This window comes from Thalassophryne amazonica, chromosome 10 (genome assembly GCF_902500255.1).
Source record: "Thalassophryne amazonica chromosome 10, fThaAma1.1, whole genome shotgun sequence".
Classification (NCBI taxonomy): Eukaryota; Metazoa; Chordata; class Actinopteri; order Batrachoidiformes; family Batrachoididae; genus Thalassophryne; species Thalassophryne amazonica.
The window spans coordinates 38,038,418-38,056,652 of NC_047112.1; the positions used below are offsets into that span (position 1 = coordinate 38,038,418).

The following is an 18,235-nucleotide window of genomic DNA, read 5'->3' on the forward strand; positions in this document are numbered from 1 at the left end:
AATAGTACATGCAAGTATGTTTCAAGTATACTTCCAGTTTACTTTTTATATACTTATCAGTACTATTTTTTGGTAAGGGTAAGCGCATCCATTCTGTTACAGTGGTGTCTTTGTCAAGTTGCAAGGTGGCCTCATATTTCTTGAGAATGCTGTAAACTGGTGTGTTTCCAAAACTGTGGAGGTCTTGCACTTCCTGAGGTCATGTTGAAGGATCAAATACTAATGGCCCCCTCACACACAGCGCGAATATGTACAACTCAGGGCACCTCCAGTCGGAACAGCTCGTATGAGCGCACCATGAAACGTCGCGCCGACGGGCAGGTGTGCATGATGCCAGTGCCAAAGTTCCTGCACACGGGAACACAGTGCCAGCAGCTGCGCTATGTGGTTATACAAGTGGTCAACTCTATGAAGAGTCCTGGTGGATCTGAACTTCTTCCATTTATGGATGATGGAGGTCACTGTGCTCATTGGGACCTCATTGGGAAATTTAAAAATACGTCACCCACGGGATTTGAACCTGTGCTTTCCAAAAGCTCTGATTGCCAGTCAGAAACTTTATCACTGAGCTACCATCACTGGCCTGTGAAAGATGCAGGAAACTGCCTGATATCAGGAAGGACATAGACGTATTTTAAAAAAACACACACACCATATAAAAACATTGCATTATATTGAATCCCTCTTATCAAGCTGACAATACAAATATGATCCATCTGTTCCTCTGTAGATGACCCATGGTCACAGATGTACAGTCATGAAATGACATGAATGAGAAGCAGTCGCACATAATGAGATGAGCACATCTGCTGGCCCGTGTCCAGTCGGCTCGTGCGTGTGTCCTGCCCGACACGCGTGTCTTGTGGACGGTGCGCCGCAGGAGTAACACCACTTCATGCGGAACTGAGCTCATGTGGGTGATGTGACAGTCAGATCACCCGCTGCATGTTATGATCTGACGGTCCGTTCCAACCGGGGGAGCAGCCTGTCAATGGGCTGCAGCATGTACGTGCACGTTTGCTGCAGCCTGTCGCCACAGATATACGAGGTCTGTTAGAAAAGAAACCGACCTTTTTATTTTTTTTTAAAACTATATGGATTTGAATCACGTGCGATTACGTCAGACAAGCTTGAACCCTCGTGCGCATGTGTGAGTTTTTTCACGCCTGTCGGTTGCGTCATTCACCTGTGGGCAGGCTTTGAGTGAGCACTGGTCCACCCCCCTCGTCGGAATTCCTTTGTCTTCTTCCTGAGAGACTGGCGCTTTGCTTGATCAAAATTTTTTCAGAAACTGTGAGACACATCCAAGTCCATCCAAATTTTTGAATTTTTGAATTTATTGTTCCTCCATCTGCTAGTAAGCCACTTGTTCCTGTCTCTCGCCGCCGTTTGGTCACCTCCTCGACAGCGGGGGACTTTGCTGCTGCCTTCATGGACTCTCAGTTTTATGCCATGAATGGACTGGTTTCTTCATTACTCCCAGATAACATCCTCTCTTCCACTCTACATGCACAGTCATTTTGGACTCTGTTGCACCGATGCGCTGCAAATCCAGGAAATCAAAATCCGACCCCTGGTTAAATGCCACGACCCGTGCCCTCAGGCAACGCTGCAGATGGGCGAGAAAATGGAAAAAGGACAAACTACAGGTGTGTCTGGGTTTTCTGAGGGACAGTCTGACTATCAGAAGGCTGTGAAGGAGGCAAAAGCACAATATCTGTCTCATATTATTTCGAGCAGTTGTCATCGTCCCAGTGTGTTATTTCAGACTATAAACTCAGTTGTAAATCAATCAATCAATCAACTTTTTTCTTGTATAGCGCCAAATCACAACAAACAGTTGCCCCAAGGCGCTCCACATTGCAAGGCAAGGCCATACAATAATTATGAAACACAGTCTACGTCTAAAGCAACATAACCAAGGGATGGTCCAGGGTCACCCGATCCAGCCCTAACTATAAGCCTTAGCGAAAAGGAAAGTTTTAAGCCTAATCTTAAAAGTAGAGAGGGTATCTGTCTCCCTGATCTGAATTGGGAGCTGGTTCCACAGGAGAGGAGCCTGAAAGCTGAAGGCTCTGCCTCCCATTCTACTCTTACAAACCCTAGGAACTACAAGTAAGCCCGCAGTCTGAGAGCGAAGCGCTCTAATGGGGTAATATGGTACTATGAGGTCCCTAAGATAAGATGGGACCTGATTATTCAAAACCTTATAAGTAAGAAGAAGAATTTTAAATTCTATTCTAGCATTAACAGGAAGCCAATGAAGGGAGGCCAACACGGGTGAGATATGCTCTCTCCTGCTAGTCCCCGTCAGTACTCTAGCTGCAGCATTCTGAACCAACTGAAGGCTTTTTAGGGAACTTTTAGGACAACCTGATAATAATGAATTACAATAGTCCAGCCTAGAGGAAACAAATGCATGAATTAGTTTTTCAGCATCACTCTGAGACAAGACCTTTCTGATTTTAGAGATATTGCGTAAATGCAAAAAGGCAGTCCTACATATTTGTTTAATATGCGCTTTGAATGACATATCCTGATCAAAAATAACTCCAAGATTTCTCACAGTATTACCAGAGATCAGGGAAATGCCATCCAGAGTAACGATCTGGTTAGACACCATGCTTCTAAGATTTGTGGGGCCAAGTACAATAACTTCAGTTTTATCTGAGTTTAAAAGCAGGAAATTAGAGGTCATCCATGTCTTTATGTCTGTAAGACAATCCTGCAGTTTAGCTAATTGGTGCGTATCCTCTGGCTTCATGGATAGATAAAGCTGGGTATCATCTGCGTAACAATGAAAATTTAAGCAATACCGTCTAATAATACTGCCCAAGGGAAGCATGTATAAAGTGAATAAAATTGGTCCTAGCACAGAACCTTGTGGAACTCCATAATTAACTTTAGTCTGTGAAGAAGATTCCCCATTTACATGAACAAACTGTAATCTATTAGACAAATATGATTCAAACCACCGCAGCGCAATGCCTTTAATACCTATGACATGCTCTAATCTCTGTAATAAAATTTTATGGTCAACAGTATCAAAAGCAGCACTGAGGTCCAACAGAACAAGCACAGAGATAAGTCCACTGTCCGAAGCCATAAGAAGATCATTTGTAACCTTCACTAATGCTGTTTCTGTACTATGATGAATTCTAAAACCTGACTGAAACTCTTCAAATAGACCATTCCTCTGCAGGTGATCAGTTAGCTGTTTTACAACTACCCTCTCAAGAATCTTTGAGAGAAAAGGAAGGTTGGAGATTGGCCTATAATTAGCTAAGATAGCTGGGTCAAGTGATGGCTTTTTAAGTAATGGTTTAATTACTGCCACCTTAAAGGCCTGTGGTACATAACCAACTAACAAAGATAGATTGATCATATTTAAGATTGAAGCATTAAATAATGGTAGGACTTCCTTGAGCAGCCTGGCAGGAATGGGGTCTAATAAGCATGTTGATGGTTTGGATGAAGTAACTAATGAAAATAACTCAGACAGAACAATCGGAGAGAAAGAGTCTAACCAAATACCGGCATCACTGAAAGCAGCCAAAGATAACGATACATCTTTGGGATGGTTATGAGTATTTTTTTCTCTAATAGTCAAAATTTTGTTAGCAAACAAAGTCATGAAGTCATTACTAGTTAAAGTTAATGGAATACTCAGCTCAATAGAGCTCTGACTCTTTGTCAGCCTGGCTACAGTGCTGAAAAGAAACCTGGGGTTGTTCTTATTTTCTTCAATTAGTGATGAGTAGAAAGATGTCCTAGCTTCATGAAGGGCTTTCTTATAGAGCAACAAACTCTTTTTCCAGGCTAAGTGAAGATCTTCTAAATTAGTGAGACGCCATTTCCTCTCCAACTTACGGGTTATCTGCTTTAAGCTACGAGTTTGTGAGTTATACCACGGAGTCAGACACTTCTGATTTAAAGCTCTCTTTTTCAGAGGAGCTACAGCATCCAAAGTTGTCTTCAATGAGGATGTAAAACTATTGACAAGATACTCTAACTCCCTTACAGAGTTTAGGTAGCTACTCTGCTCTGTGTTGGTATATGACATTAGAGAACATAAAGAAGGAATCATATCCTTAAACCTAGTTACAGCGCTTTCTGAAAGACTTCTAGTGTAATGAAACTTATTCCCCACTGCAGGGTAGTCCATCAGGGTAAATGTAAATGTTATTAAAAAATGATCAGACAAAAGGGAGTTTTCAGGGAATACTGTTAAGTCTTCTATTTCCATACCATAAGTCAGAACAAGATCTAAAATATGATTAAAGTGGTGGGTGGACTCATTTACTTTTTGAGCAAAGCCGATAGAGTCTAATAATAGATTAAATGCAGTGTTGAGGCTGTCATTCTCAGCATCTGTGTGGATGTTAAAGTCGCCCACTATAATTATCTTATCTGAGCTAAGCACTAAGTCAGACAAAAGGTCTGAAAATTCACAGAGAAACTCACAGTAACGACCAGGTGGACGATAGATAATAACAAATAAAACTGGTTTTTGGGACTTCCAATTTGGATGGACAAGACTAAGATACAAGCTTTCAAATGAATTAAAGCTCTGTCTAGGTTTTTGATTAATTAATAAGCTGGAATGGAAGATTGCTGCTAATCCTCCGCCCCGGCCCGTGCTACGAGCATTCTGACAGTTAGTGTGACTCGGGGGTGTTGACTCATTTAAACTAACATATTCATCCTGCTGTAACCAAGTTTCTGTTAGGCAGAATAAATCAATACGTTGATCAATTATTATATCATTTACCAACAGGGACTTAGAAGAAAGAGACCTAATGTTTAATAGACCACATTTAACTGTTTTAGTCTGTGGTGCAATTGAAGGTGCTATATTATTTTTTCTTTTTGAATTTTTATGCTTAAATAGATTTTTGCTAGTTATTGGTGGTCTGGGAGCAGGCACCGTCTCTATGGGGATGGGGCAACGAGGGGATGGCAGGGGGAGAGAAGCTGCAGAGAGGTGTATAAGACCACAGCTCTGCCTCCTGGTCCCAACGCTAGACAGTCACAGTTTGGAGGATCCCAAAAAATTGGCCAGATTTCTAGAAATGAGAGCTGCTCCCTCTAAAGTGGGATGGATGCCGTCTCTCCTAACAAGACCAGGTTTTCCCCAGAAGCTTTGCCAATTATCAATGAAGCCCACCTCATTTTTTGGACACCACTCAGACAGCCAGCAATTCAAGGAGAACATGCGGCTAAACATGTCACTCCCGGTCTGATTGGGGAGGGGCCCAGAGAAAACAACAGAGTCCGACATTGTTTTTGCAAAGTTACACACCGATTCAATGTTAATTTTAGTGACCTCCGATTGGCGTAACCGAGTGTCATTACTGCCGACGTGAATTACAATTTTACCAAATTTACGCTTAGCCTTAGCCAGCAATTTCAAATGTCCTTCGATGTCGCCTGCTCTGGCCCCCGGAAGACAATTGACAATGGTTGCTGGTGTCGCTAACTTCACATTTCTCAAAACAGAGTCGCCAATAACCAGAGTTTGATCCTCGGCGAGTGTATCGTCGAGTGGGGAAAAACGGTTAGAGATGTGAACTGGTTGACGGTGTACACGGGGCTTCTGTTTAGGGCTACGCTTCCTCCTCACAGTCACCCAGTCAGCCTGCCTTCCCGACTGCACGGGGTCTGCCAGGGGGGAACTAACGGCGGCTAAGCTACCTTGGTCCGCACCGACTACAGGGGCCTGGTTAGCTGTAGAATTTTCCACGGTGCGGAGCCGAGCCTCCAATTCGCCCAGCCTGGCCTCCAAAGCTACGAATAAGCTGCACTTATTACAAGTACCGTTACTGCTAAAAGAGGCCGAGGAATAACTAAACATTTCACACCCAGAGCAGAAAAGTGCAGGAGAGACAGGAGAAGCCGCCATGCTAAAACGGCTAAGAGCTAGTAGCTATGCTAAGCTAGCGGATTCCCAAACAGGGAATCCGACACTAGACAGGCTGTGGAGCAGCACAGGTAACGCACAACAACAGTGCTAAAAAATAAAATAAAAATAAAAATCCACTGGACAGGCTGTGGAGCAGCACAGGCAACGCACGACAACAGTGCTAAAACAAAATAAAAATCCACTAGACAGGCTGTGGAGCAGCACAGGTAACGCACGACAACAGTGCTAAAATAAAATAAAAATCCACTAGACAGGCTGTGGAGCAGCACAGGTAACGCACAACAACAGTGCTAAAATAAAATAAAAATCAACTAGACAGGCTGTGGAGCAGCACAGGTAACGCACGACAACAGTGCTAAAATAAAATAAAAATCCACTAGACAGGCTGTGGAGCAGCACAGGTAACGCACAACAACAGTGCTAAAAATAAAATAAAATAAAAATAAAAATCCACTGGACAGGCTGTGGAGCAGCACAGGTAACGCACAACAACAGTGCTAAAAAATAAAATAAAAATAAAAATCCACTAGACAGGCTGTGGAGCAGCACAGGTAACGCACGACAACAGTGCTAAAACAAAATAAAAATCCACTAGACAGGCTGTGGAGCAGCACAGGTAACGCACAACAACAGTGCTAAAACAAAATAAAAATCCACTAGACAGGCATCCACACACCTCTGTTTTGATGGACGCTACAACCACAACCTGTGAGGAGTTTCTTCAGTTTTTTATTGGTAAGGTTTCATCAGTCAGACAGAACGCTGATCAGAGCTGTAATGTTGAGTTGTCTGCTCCTCGTGCACATTCTGCTGTGCTCGAACAGTTTGAGCCCATTTCTTTTGCATCTCTCGCTGATGTTGTAAAACACATAAAATCTACAAGTTGTCCTTTTGATGTTGTTCCAGCTAAGGTGCTGAAGGAGGTTTTTAATACTGTTGGGGCGGGTCTCCTAACTTTTATCAATGCTTGTCTTAGATCAGGGTCTGTTCTAGCTGCTTTTAAACATACTGTGGTTCGACCTCTTCTTAAAAAACCTCACCTGGACTCATCAGTTTTATCCAATTTTAGACCTGTGTCTCATCTGCCATTTCTATCTAAGGTTTTAGAAAAGGTTGTCTTTTTACAGTTCATTTTACAATCATTTTTAGAAGACAATCTCATCCTTGAAAAATTCCAGTCTGGGTTTAGATCGCGACACAGCACTGAGTCAGCACTTTTAAAAGTTCATAATGATATTACTCTGTCGGTGGATGCAGGGAATCCTGCTGTGCTGGTTCTGTTGGACCTCACAGCAGCCTTTGATACTGTGGATCACACAGTACTTGTTTCCCGGTTGGAACATTTTATTGGCATTCATGGTACTGCACTTAAGTGGTTTAGATCATATTTGGCTGAAAGGAGCTTTTCTGTCATGATTGGGGACCTTTCCTCATCAACTGCTCCTCTGTGCTGTGGAGTGCCGCAGGGATCTGTCCTTGGGCCGATTCTATTTTCTTTGTACATTCTGCCATTGGGGTCAATTATAACCCAGCACAACCTGTCCTTTCATTGTTATGCAGATGATCTGCAAATCTATCTGCCTGTGAGGACTAATGGGAGTGATGCTTTGGCATCATTATTTAATTGTATTCGTGATGTAAGCAGTGGCTGTCCCAAAACTTCCTTTACCTGAATGATGGTAAAACTGAGATCATGGTGTTTGAGCACACTGGTATACCAAATGTGGTAACACCAAATTTTGGTGCTTTGGCTAACTATGTAAAACCAGCCGTCAAGAATTTGGGAGTGATATTTGACAGCTGTTTGAGGTTCGATCAACAGATAAATTCTGTTGTCAAAGCTAGTTTTTTCCAACTTAAAAATAAAGCACTTTCTCAGTAGACGTGATCTTGAGACGGCCATTCATGCTTTCATCAGCTCCAGACTTGATTATTGTAATGCACTTTATTCGGGCATTAATCAGTCGTCTCTTGCACGTCTCCAGTTGGTGCAGAATGCTGCTGCTCGTCTTTTGACAAACACTTTTAGACGTGAGCATATTACGCCCGTCCTGTACTCACTCCACTGGCTTCCAGTTCATTTTAGAATTGATTTTAAAATTTTAATGTTTGTTTTTAAAGCTATTTATGGCCTTGCACCTCCCTACTTGTCTGAAATTTTAACTTTGCGCACCTACAGTAGGACATTAAGGGCGTCTGGCCAGCTTTACTTAGACTCAACAAAATATAAACGCAACACTTTTGGTTTTGCTCCCATTTTGTATGAGATGAACTCAAAGATCTAAAACTTTTTCCACATACACAATATCACCATTTCCCTCAAATATTGTTCACAAACCAGTCTAAATCTGTGATAGTGAGCACTTCTCCTTTGCTGAGATAATCCATCCCACCTCACAGGTGTGCCATATCAAGATGCTGATTAGACACCATGATTAGTGCACAGGTGTGCCTTAGACTGTCCACAATAAAAGGCCACTCTGAAAGGTGCAGTTTTATCACACAGCACAATGCCACAGATGTCGCAAGATTTGAGGGAGCGTGCAATTGGCCTGCTGACAGCAGGAATGTCAACCAGAGCTGTTGCTCGTGTATTGAATGTTCATGTCGCTACCATAAGCCGTCTCCAAAGGCGTTTCAGAGAATTTGGCAGTACATCCAACCAGCCTCACAACCGCAGACCACGTGTAACCACACCAGCCCAGGACCTCCACATCCAGCATGTTCACCTCCAAGATCGTCTGAGACCAGCCACTCGGACAGCTGCTGGAACAATCGGTTTGCATAACCAAAGAATTTCTGCACAAACTGTCAGAAACCGTCTCAGGGAAGCTCATCTGCATGCTCGTCGTCCTCATCGGGGTCTCGACCTGACTCCAGTTCATCGTCGTAACCGACTTGAGTGGGCAAATGTGTTGCCCGCACTCCAGACAGGTCGCCCTCTGGTGGTGGGCCAGCAGTACCTCCTCTTCTGGCGGCCCACACAACAGGACCCCCCCCTCAACGGGCTCCTCCTGGCACCCGACCAGGCTTGTCCAGGTGGCGGCGGTAGAAATCGGCCAGGAGGGCCGGGTCCAGGATGAAGCTCTTCTTCACCCAGGAGCGTTCTTCAGGTCCGTACCCCTCCCAGTCCACCAAATACTGGAAGCCCCGGCCCATCCTACGGACATCCAAAAGCCGGCGTACAGTCCAAGCCGGCTTGCCATCGATGATCCGGGCAGGAGGCGGTGCCGGGCCCGGAGTACAGAGGGGTGAGGTGTGATGTGGTTTAATCCGGGACACGTGAAATACAGGATGGATCCGCAGTGAGGCCGGCAGCTGAAGCCTCACTGCGGCTGGACTGATGACCTTCTGGATCTTGAAGGGGCCGATGTAACGGTCCTGTAACTTGGGGGAGTCCACTTTGAGGGGGATGTCTCTGGTAGATAACCACACCTCCTGCCCTGGCCGATACGCAGGGGCCGGGGTCCGCTGACGGTCTGCATGGGCCTTTGACCTCATCCGGGCCCTCAGCAAGGCAGAACGGGCGGCACGCCACACCCGACGGCACTTCCGTAGGTGGGCCTGGACCGAGGGCACACCGACCTCTCCCTCAACCACTGGAAACAAAGGAGGTTGGTACCCCAGACATACCTCGAAAGGGGAGAGGCCGGTGGCTGACGACACCTGGCTGTTATGGGCATACTCGATCCAGGCCAGATGGGTACTCCAGGCCGCCGGGTGCGCGGCTGTCACGCAACGCAGGGCCTGTTCCATCTCCTGATTGGCCCGTTCTGCTTGCCCGTTGGTCTGGGGATGGTACCCGGATGAGAGACTCACCGTGGCCCCCAGTTCCCGGCAGAAGCTCCTCCAGACGTGCGAGGAGAACTGGGGACCGCGATCGGAGACGATGTCTGTTGGGATCCCATGCAGCCGGACGACGTGGTGAACCAGGAGGTTCGCTGTCTCCTGGGCCGTCGGGAGCTTCGGGAGGGCCACGAAGTGGGTCGCCTTGGAGAATCGGTCCACTATCGTGAGGATGGTGGTGTTGCCCTGGGACGGCGGGACGCCCGTGACAAAATCCAGGCCGATGTGGGACCAGGGGCGATGGGGCACGGGCAGCGGCTGGAGCAGACCCGAAGCCCTGCGATGGTCAGCCTTGCCCCTGGCGCAGGTGGTGCAGGCCTGGATATAATCCCGGACGTCGGCCTCTAGGGACGCCCACCAGAAGCGCTGCCGGACAACTGCCACGGTTCTTCGCACCCCTGGATGACAGGAGAGCTTAGAACCGTGACAGAAGTCCAGGACTGCAGCCCTAGCTTCTGGTGGGACGTAGAGTCTGTTCTTCGGCCCAGTTCCGGGGTCCGGGCTTCGTGCCAGGGCCTCCCGGACGGTTCTCTCTACGTCCCAGGTGAGGGTGGCCATGATAGTGGACTCCGGGATGATGGGTTCCGGTGGATCCGACAACTCCGTTTTGACTTCATCTTCATGTACCCGGGACAAGGCATCCGATCTCTGGTTCTTGGTCACGGGACGGTAGGTGATCCGGAAGTCAAAACGGCCGAAGAACAGTGACCAGCGGGCTTACCTGGGATTCAGCCGCTTGGCGGTCCTGATATACTCCAGGTTCCGGTGGTCAGTGAAAACCGTGAATGGCACGGACGTTCCCTCCAACAGATGTCTCCACTCTTCAAGAGCCTCTTTCACCGCAAGGAGTTCTCGATTGCCGACGTCATAATTCCGTTCGGCCGGGGTCAACCTGTGGGAAAAATAGGCACACGGGTGAAGGACCTTATCGGTCTTCCCGCTCTGGGAAAGCACAGCTCCTATCCCTGAGTCCGAGGCGTCCACTTCAACCACTAACTGGCGACTAGGATCGGGCTGCACCAGAACGGGTGCAGACGAGAAGCGCCGTTTCAACTCCTTGAACGCGGCATCGCAACGATCCGACCAGGTGAAGGGGACTTTTGGTGAGGTCAGGGCTGTCAGGGGGCTAACTACCTGACTGTAGCCCTTAATGAACCTCCTGTAGAAATTAGCAAAGCCGAGGAACTGTTGTAGCTTCCTACGGCTAGTGGGTTGGGGCTCTCACCGCCGCAACCTTGGCCGGATCAGGAGCGACGGAGTTGGGGGAGATGATAAACCCCAGGAAGGACAAAGATGTGCGGTGAAACTCACACTTCTCGCCCTTCACAAACAGCCGGTTCTCCAACAACCGCTGCAGGACCTGACGTACATGTCGGACATGAGTCTCAGGATCCGGAGAAAAGATGAGTATATCGTCTAGATATACGAAGACGAATCGGTGCAGGAAATCCCGCAAGACATCATTAACTAATGCTTGGAACGTCGCGGGGGCGTTTGTGAGGCCGAACGGCATGACCAGGTACTCAAAGTGACCTAATGGGGTGTTGAATGCCGTCTTCCATTCGTCTCCCTTCCGGATCCGAACCAGGTGATACGCATTTCTAAGATCCATCTTAGTAAAGATTTTGGCTCCATGCAGGGGGGTGAACACGGAATAATGGCAAGGGGTATCGGTTGCGAACCGTAATCTCATTCAGCCCCCTGTAATCAATACATGGACGAAGTCCGCCATCTTTCTTGCCCACAAAAAAGAAACCTGCCCCCATCGGGGAGGTGGAGTTCCGGATCAGCCCGGCAGCTAATGAGTCCAGGATGTAGGTCTCCATTGATTCGCGCTCAGGTCGTGAGAGGTTGTACAGCCTTCTGGACGGGAACTCAGCGCCTGGAACCAAATCAATGGCACAATCGTACGGACGGTGCGGGGGAAGGGTGAGTGCCAGATCCTTGCTGAAGACGTCAGCAAGATCGTGGTACTCAACCGGCACTGCCGTCACATTGGGAGGGACTTTGACCTCCTCCTTAGCCTGGGAACCGGGAGGAACCGAGGATCCTAAACACACCCGATGGCAGGTTTCGCTCCACTGAACCACCACCCCAGACGGCCAATCGATCCGGGGATTGTGCTTTAACATCCATGGGATGCCCAAAATCACGCGGGAGGTAGAAGGAGTTACAAAAAACTCAATCTCCTCCCGGTGGTTTCCAGACACCACCAGAGTTACTGGTGGTGTCTTGTGTGTGAGTAAAGGGAGGAGGGTGCCATCTAGTGCCCGCACCTGCAATGGCGTAGGAAGCGCCACCAGAGGGAGCCCTACCTCCTTTGCCCATCTGCTGTCTAGCAGATTCCCTTCTGACCCCGTGTCCACCAGTGCTCGGGCTTGAAGGGTTAAATCCCCGCTCAGGATTGTGACTGGGAGTCGTGTGGCAATTTGTGTGTGTCTCACTTGAATGTCTTGACCCCCCCTTAGCCCAGTCTCTAAGGGCGAGTGTTGACGTTTTGGCCGTTTGGGGCAGTCTCTCTGTGTGTGCTCTGTTGAGCTGCAGAGAAAACACTCTCCACGGATCAGCCTCCCCATTTTGGCCCTGTGCGTCTCCCTAACAACGTCAACAGGGGGAGCTGTTGCCCCACAAAGCGCTGCGGCTGTGGAGCGTGGGGAGGGCGGCCCCTTTTCGAACCCGGAAGGGAGAGGGGCGGCGCGTATCCGGTCACGTTTTTCGCCTCGCTCCCGACAGCGTTCCTCTAACCGATTGTCTAATCGTATAACGAGATCAATAAGCCCGTCTAAATCCCGCGGTTCGTCCTTAGCCACCAGGAGCTCCTTCAGGACCAACGACAGTCCGTTTACGAAGGCGGCGCGGAGGGCAGTGTTATTCCAGCCGGACCTCGCAGCCGCGATGCAGAAGTCGACTGCATAAGCAGCTGCGCTCCGGCGCCCTTGTCTCATTGACAGCAGCACGGCTGAAGCGGTCTCTCCTCTATTTGGGTGATCGAACACTGTTCTGAACTCCCTCACAAACACATCATATGTCAGAAGGAGCCGTGAATTTTGCTCCCAAAGCGCTGTAGCCCAAGCGCGTGCCTTGCCGTGAAGCAGATTAATTACATAAGCTATCTTGCTAGAATCAGTCGCGTACATGACAGGACGTTGTGCGAAGACGAGCGAACACTGCATAAGGAAGTCTGCGCACGTCTCCACACAACCTCCGTACGGCTCTGGAGGGCTTATGTATGCTTCCGGGGAAGGTGGGAGGGGTCGTTGAACGACCAGTGGAACGTCACTGTTACGCACAGGGTCGACAGGAGGGAGAGCCTCCACCTGCGCGGCGAGAGCCTCCACCCTGCGGTTAAGGAGGACGTTCTGCTCGGTCATTAAATCCAACCGAGCCGTGAAAACGGTGAGGATCCGCTGCAACTCACCGATCATTCCTCCTGCGGGCGCCTGTGCGCCCTGTTTTTCCATTGGCCGTTCAACAGCCGGTTGACGCCCCTCGGGATCCATGACGTTGGCCGAGATATCCTGTTGGGAAAGTGTAAGTACACGGACCCACAACAGGGGGCGCAAATGAACGGACAGTGGAATAGGTCAAATAACACACTTTACTGTTGTGAATATGCACAACAAGTACAACAGATTACAATAATGGACAAAGTCAAATTCACACAGGTGTCGTGTGGGCAGGCTCGAAGATAGGAGACGCCTCTCCAAAGTAGAACCGGAACCACACGGTTTCCTCCGCCACCAGACCCCGGGAATACTGGAGCCGCCAAGTCCCGAACTCCCAGGTGGCCACTGCCTCCGCGTGTCGGACCCGGTACTGCTGGCGAGGAATAAAGAACAATTAAAGGAGGGCGCGTTCGCACCCAGGAATCCTAACGGCAGGTAAGCTACCTCCACCTCTCGTTGGAAAGTTCTCTCAGAGTAATGCACAAAGTCACAAAGATCACTGTCAAACAGTAGAAACGATATCTCGGCAAAGAGGTGGAGACGTCGTCCTGCTGATATACTCCTGCCGATCAGATCATTGGTAACAGCTGTTGCAGGTGATGCGTGACAGCTGTCACCCTGGCTGCTCCTGTGAGGCGGCTGCGCCCTCTGGTGCCTGGAGCCCGCATTCCAGACAGGTCGCCCTCTGGTGGTGGGCCAGCAGTACCTCCTCTTCTGGCGGCCCACACAACAAAATGCTCACATTCGCTGGCGTTTGGCACGTTGGAGAGGTGTTCTCTTCACGGATGATGCGAAGGAGATGTGTTGCACTACATGAGGCAAATGGTGGTCCCACCAGATACTGACTGGTATCCCCCCCCCCAATAAAACAAAACTGCACCTTTCAGAGTGGCTTTTTATTGTGGACAGTCTAAGGCACACCTGTGCACTAATCATGGTGTCTAATCAGCATCTTGATATGGCACACCTGTGAGGTGGGATGGATTATCTCAGCAAAGGAGAAGTGCTCACTATCACAGATTTCGACTGGTTTGTGAACAATATTTGAGGGAAATGGTGATATTGTGTATGTGGAAAAAGTTTTAGATCTTTGAGTTCATCTCATACAAAATGGGAGCAAAACCAAAAGTGTTGCGTTTATATTTTTGTTGAGTGTAGATGTTCCAAGGTCAAGATATAAACGCTGGGGTGATCATGCTTTCGCGGTAGCTGCCCCAGACTGTGGAATGAGCTACCTCTTGAGTTACGTACGATTCCTGACCTAGCACTTTTTAAATCTAAGTTAAAGACTTATTTATTTAAACTGGCTTTTAACACTTAGTGGGGAGGTGATGTGTTCTGTTATTTTTATGTTCTTTTTTTATGTGTTGTTTTAAAATTTTATTTTATGTGTTTTATTTTTGTAAATTTGTTTTTAATGTTAAGCACTTTGGACACCAGTCGGTGCTGTAAAGCGCTTTATAAATAAGTGTTGATTGATTGATTGATTGATTGATCCAAGTGGACACCATTCGAGAAATTCAGACGGTTTTCGGTGAAAATTTTAATGGCTGATGAGAGATTATGGAGTGTTACTCCATACATACATGAGCGGCTGGGTGCTGATGCGCGAATCCTTCCGCACGTCTTTCATTACAAAATCTCCTTTAACAGTGGAATGTCCGGATAAACTGCTGATCCTGACCTCTTCTGAAACTTCTGTGTTCTCTCACGACATCCTGGGTCAACAGAGGCTTAAATTTGTAAGTTTTCAGCTTGAAACAGGCTGACGACGGCGGCCCGGGGCACGGCGCGCCATCCGGCTCTGTGGGCAGTCCTTAAAGCGACAGTAACACTCCATAATCTCTCATCAGCCATTACAATTTTCACCGAAAACCGTCTGAATTTCTCGAGGCCAACCAGAGCTATAATTACTACAGAGTGCAAAACCTTTATACGTTGTTGAATAGTGGTCACCAACCCCTGCTGCTGAAGATATCCTCTTTTATAGCTTCATCCTTTCCTGCTCTCCTTACAGCTAATTAACTCAGTCAGTCTAGAGCAGCCACTCACCAGGTTTAGCTCATCACATGTGGAGGTGGAAAATGTGGAGGGCTGGTGATCTCCAGGATCACAGCTTATAACCTTTATTCTAGAAGATTCAGGGCAGTAAGACACATGACGCAGTTCCTCACACATGACATTGCTGTGTCAAGCGGTCGTATAAGTAGTACTAATTGTTTTACCAATGATTAAAATAATCAGTGGGAGACTCTCAAAGTGAAGGTGAACTCAATCATGTGTCTGTAACTGTGATTCACTATCATTTGTATGACTTGTTAGTTTTTAAACATGTAGAACTGTGAAGTGATACTGTCACTGAAAATAAAACATTTTTTTCTGCATATTAATTTATGCATTACAAATGCATTTTGTTACAAAACAAAGAAAGGACTTCAGGATATATTTTAGAAAAAAATTCAGAATTCAGATGTTGCTAATAAAAGTGCAATTACACTGGTCAACACGATTTTTCTTCTTTCAGCGGATTTTGGGTAATTTGGAGGTGCTTAATCCGAATGTGGTTAATCTGTTTTTTGCCAATCACATCACATTTTTGAGATACGAAAACATATTTCTTGTATCAAGCACTGAAGCAAAAGCTGCAGTCTTACTTTTGATGCTGCTTTTGTGCATGATTAGTGATGTCAAACCTGTGAGTGAATGAGCAACCTTTGTGTAATCATCAGTACAGAACATGCAGATTGCAAATAAATAAATTAATTAATAAAATAAACTGGATGTGATAGAGGAAATCTATCACATCCAAGCTCAGAAGAAATCTGAGCTCTTATTCGGATTCAGCACCCCAAAATTGCCCTAAATCAATTCTCAAAGTCCATGTAAGAAAATGTTGGTGTTGTTGTTGTTGACCAGCCAGGGGTAGAAAAATCCACTGGTCCATGGTCACAGACCAGTAATTTTTGGCCCATATCTAGTAGATATTTTCCCCTGCTAGGCCGATGTCTAGTTAAAAATCTTGTCAGTCTTGTAAATAAAAGTGTTCACAAGTCCGATGATTTTGTTTTTTCCCCAAACTTACGCCTTAAATAGCTGAGCCATTTGGAGATTACAACAGAGTTTTGGATAGCAAGCCATCCACCCTTGATTTGGACGGTCAATTTTTGAAAAGACGGCCGAAAAAGCCGTGGACGACTTGCTAAAAGCCGTGTAAAATCCAGAGTTTTCGAATGAGATGTCTGTGTGTGTGCGGAGCTACTCAGACAGCTGGTGCTCACACAGGCAGGGAGAGTGCAAATCAGCCTGCTCTGTTCTGTTCAATTTATATGACAGTTTTCCTGCACATGTCCAGTTATTTTTTTTTTTCCTTCTTTATAAGGGTTTGGTGTTTACATCAGTTCTATAAAGTTTTAAAAAACAATACTATGTCAACACTCTTCTTTACAGCAGTGCTATAATTTCAGAAATGCAACAGAAAACAACCACATATCAGAAAATGTTGGGACTATACGTAAAATGAAGATAAAAATAAAAATGCTGCACTATTCCCAGTTTCTTCACTCACAACCACAGAAGCAAAAAATTCTTCCAGAGTTATGTCTTGGTGGCTTCCCTCACTTGTCTCCTTCCAGCATGGACATTTAGCTTTTCAGAACTGCCTACCTGACACAGATTTACCATCAAGTACCACACTTTTGTTTGTACTTCAGAATGATCGATGTAAATGAATTCTAAGAAATATTCAGTGACTTGGAAATGTTCATGTTTTCATCTCCTGACATTTCTGAAGGAAACTGGCTGTAAAAAATGATTAATTCATTCTTACAGGTAGAATAAACTGCCCTGTCCCAACCCTTTTTTTCTTGTTAAATGCTGCAGGCCTTAAACATAGGATTGGATATATATATATATTAACAAATAAATTAAAGCTGACCACACAAAACATGAAATATATGAACGGCACATTCCACTGTTACAGGAGTTTTTGTCATGGAAAGAGAAACGGAGGGACGCGCCACGGAACCGTTCATTACGCGGGACAAAACCACCTCGGTGTTGATCTCACAGGACGGCTTAAAGATGGATTTCAGACGGCTGTCGGTTGCTTTTCAGTCGTGTGATTATCCGATTGTGATTGTGCATGAGCTGGACCTGCCCCAACATGTCCTGGACGGCTTCATCACGGCGTTGCTTTGCGCCATGCAGCTCCACCGCGAATGTGCCGTTCATTTCTAAACTGGACGCTGTCTTGATCCGGTATGTCGTCTGACTAGCACAGGATTTGTGAAAAGAGTGGACATCAAAACGTTGGAGATCATGTGGGGAAGACAAAGCAGATCATTTTCACATCTTTTGGGGTTGCCCTTTAATGACTCAATATTGGTCTGAAATCAAAAACATTATAGATGAAGTAGTACGGGTCAGAATCCCGTTAAGTTTTGAAATGTTATATTTGACTAATAGAAATGTTACATTTAAGAAGAAAAGATGACTATAAAATTATGAGAATCATACTTTTAGCGCGCCGCGCTCTCAGCAGTTGTGGGCGGTCTTTAAACTGTCTGGATCACTCCTTAATTTGTGTAATCCCCATAAAATCGTCCCTGAAAGCCATATTAATTTTCCGAACGGTGTCCACCTGGAGGTCTCTCACAGTTTCTGGAAAAAAATTGATGCAGCAAAGCTCCAAATCGTTCAGACATTTATTCGCAATAAAAAATAGACGAGAGGGGTGGACCACACCTCACTCAAAGCCTGCTCACAGGCGAATGACGCAACCGACAGGCGTGAAAAAACTCACGCATGCGCATGAAGTTTCAAGCTTGGCTGATGCAATCACATGTGATTCAAATCCATATGGTTTTTGAAAAAAATAAAAAGGTCGGATACTTTTCTAACAGACCTCGTATGTTGGTTTCATACAGTCTGGTAGAAGTCAAACAAAATGTCAAGGTTGTTATGGGTCCGCCCCCACCACCATATATTTCATATCATCCAAACTTTTCTGATTTGGAGTTAT

General features: G+C 46.4%; 1 protein-coding gene across 1 annotated transcript in view; it reads left to right on the forward strand.

Moving 5' to 3' along the window:
• The window catches only part of cers1 (ceramide synthase 1), a 111,454-nt gene that overhangs the window by 54,032 nt on the left and 39,187 nt on the right, over positions 1–18,235 (forward strand). The window lies entirely within an intron of this gene.